Source organism: Cicer arietinum, chromosome 5 (genome assembly GCF_000331145.2).
Source record: "Cicer arietinum cultivar CDC Frontier isolate Library 1 chromosome 5, Cicar.CDCFrontier_v2.0, whole genome shotgun sequence".
In the NCBI taxonomy this organism is placed as follows: Eukaryota; Viridiplantae; Streptophyta; class Magnoliopsida; order Fabales; family Fabaceae; genus Cicer; species Cicer arietinum.
Genome location: NC_021164.2, coordinates 26,759,900 through 26,762,912, shown reverse-complemented (window position 1 = coordinate 26,762,912; position 3,013 = coordinate 26,759,900).

Below are 3,013 nucleotides of genomic sequence, written 5' to 3'. Positions count from 1 at the left end.
ACACGATTCACACACTTTTGAGTGGGCTCTATACCTGGGCTGAGTGCAACCTAAGATAAGTTCGAGACTGTGTAATGATAATCTTCTGCATGTACATCTTGTGTTGGTTGTCATGAAAGTCTCACCTAGAGTTGACATTTTCTATAATATTTCCATTTTAATAGTTTACCTATTAATTGGTTTAATATTTTAGAACTGAGTTGTGTGCTCTAGGAACCAATTTAGAACTATAGAGCTACCCTTAGTAAAGGTTCACATGAAAAAAATGATATAAATCACACGTACATACGAAAAACTTACTTTATGTCATGTTCACTACCTGCTAGTATACCCAAGTTTTTTTTTTCCTCCTCATCATCATTTTCTTTTTTGTATAATAGTCTTTATCATGGTTACTTTTGAAATATCATTATCTCGTCATTTTCAAAACCATAAAAATTAAGGCTTGTTGTGAATAACTTTAACCGCAGGAAATATGGGATCAAATGGTGGCTCAAACATTACTCCATTAAGAAAGACCTTGCCATAGAGAGTTCTTAAACCGGATGTAAACAACATTAAGAATCTTGCTCGGAAGTTGAAAAAAGTACAATGTGTAATCTTTATGGGGAAATTCGGCAAAATTCTTGATTTACTTGAAGTTAATGTACAAGTGGATGCCCTTACAGCGTTGGCCCAATTCTATGATCCTCCTTTCAGGTGTTTCACTTTTAAGGACTTTCAGTTGGCCCCAATGTTGGAAGAGTTCGAACGAATAATGGGATATCCGATGAAGGGAAGTAAACCTTACCAATACATGGAACACTACCCCTCACTGAAAACAATTGCTGAAACGGTTGATATCCCTATAAAGGAAATAGAACACAATAGAACCAACAAAGATAATTTGATTGGATTTCCAATAAAATATCTTGAGGAGAAAGCAGTAAACTTAGCAAGAGATGGAAAATGGGACACTTTCATGGATGTGCTTGCCTTAATTATATATGAAATTGTTTTATTTCCAACTATTAAGGATTTTGTGGATTTCATGGCGATAGACGTCTTTTTGGCTTACAAGCATAGAGGGGGAATCCAATACCGGCAGTTTTGGCTGACATTTACTGCACACTCGACTTCTGTCATGAGAAATAGGGGGGCCTAATCCATTGTTGCTCGCCAATACCCTATTTTTGGTTTGTCAAACATATTTTTCAAGACATGCATCAATTAAGAACTAAGAGCAAAAAGGAATGGGCCAACGTTCTAGCAAATCTCAACGAAAGAACGATTCAATGGTACTCCCGGAGTCAAGATATAAATTGAAGTTATTTGTAGATACGGTATTTTTGTAGATGTTCCCCTCATGGGCTCCAAAGGGTGTATAAATTATAGTCCCTATGTTGCATTGAGACAGTTGGGTTATCCTATGACAACCTCCAATAATGGATGTAACAAAATTTTTTGTCATTCATGGACGAGATGTTTATGATGCTAGCTTGTTGAGAAGAATATGTAAGTCTTGGGGAGATGTTGTTAGAAGAGGTCAAGAATTAGGGCCTAGAAGTTGTGGTATAGGAGAGGAATATCATAATTGGGCGAAAAAGAAGGCATTAGAGGTCAAGTTGTCTTTTCACAGCACCATCATTACTCCTGAAGTAGTAACAACATAATCTTTTTTCAGTTCTGAAGATTTAGAGGTCGACTTAGCTCTCAAATGACAAGAAATTGAAAAATTACAAAAATAAAGTTTCAAATAAAATGCATTGGATTTTATAAATGATTAAAAAAAACAAAATAAGTTTTAAGTTACATAAACATTTAAATTAAGTTTACAAAAAAATTTAAGTTTGGATTTGACACATTACCCATTAGCCTCTAAAGCTATCACATTAAGTTTTGTAGTGACACTATTTTTCTCATACTCCGTCTATATACCGACCCTAGTAATTATTCCTATAGTATCTGTTATAATGTACAAAATAAATGTTGGAATATTTTTATAAAATCTTTTAAAAGGAAACATGAATCAATTACAGATATTTGTTATGGAAAGTTTCTATGGAAACTAAATCATAAAAGATATGATATGAAACTTCATGATTTATGCTGATTTCTTACAATCAAGACTAAGACCAGGAACCCTAAACAATCTTTATAAAAGGACGTGTTGTCAAATACAAGAAATGCATAAGCTTTCATTTTACACATCCTTGCCTCATCTACATTTTTCTCCTAATATGTCGTTTCACTGAAGTGCTAAGAAAATTTTCCGAAAGAACAAATTTGTGAACACGCTCTTGTGAGAACCATCTTAGAAAAACCTAATCCTATTCTCTTGTAACCTAGCCCAGTAGTGGCGGCCTTCCTCAACGACTTGATCATACTAAGCTAGAAGGTTGAGAAGACTTGAAGACAATCATGTTGTCTAGTAGGTGTTCAATGTAAGTGTTATTATATGGTGAACTAGTGGATTAAATCTTTCAAGTTGAAGGGATTAAACGTAGGTACCATCTTGGTGTTGAATCCAGATAAATTGTTTGTCTTTCATTTCTCTATTCTTATTCACATGTTCTGCTTTATTTAATATAACATAGTGACATTAAATGTTTTTAAAAAGAAACACAATTCAAATCCCCCATTTCTTGTGTTTCCTGTTCTACAATTGGAATCAGAGTTCGGTCTTAAAGTTGAGCACTTTACTGTGTTCAAGTAAAGATCTATTATTATGACTAACTATAATGAAGAAGTTATAGGTGGAAACATTAACAAGGCTCCCCTATTTGATGGAGAAATATTTGATTACTAGAAAGACATACTCAAAAACTTCTACATCTCTCACAATGAAAATGAACAATATAAAATGCATCATTACGCCAAAGCCTTCATGCTGAATGATATCACCTTCATAGATTTTGAAAAATGCAGCAACAAAGAAACAACTAAGGAAACAAGCAAGTATAAGAAGCCAAAACAAATCTACTCATCAGAAAGTGTGAAGTCTTTTAGATGGAAAAAGATGAACACATTGAAA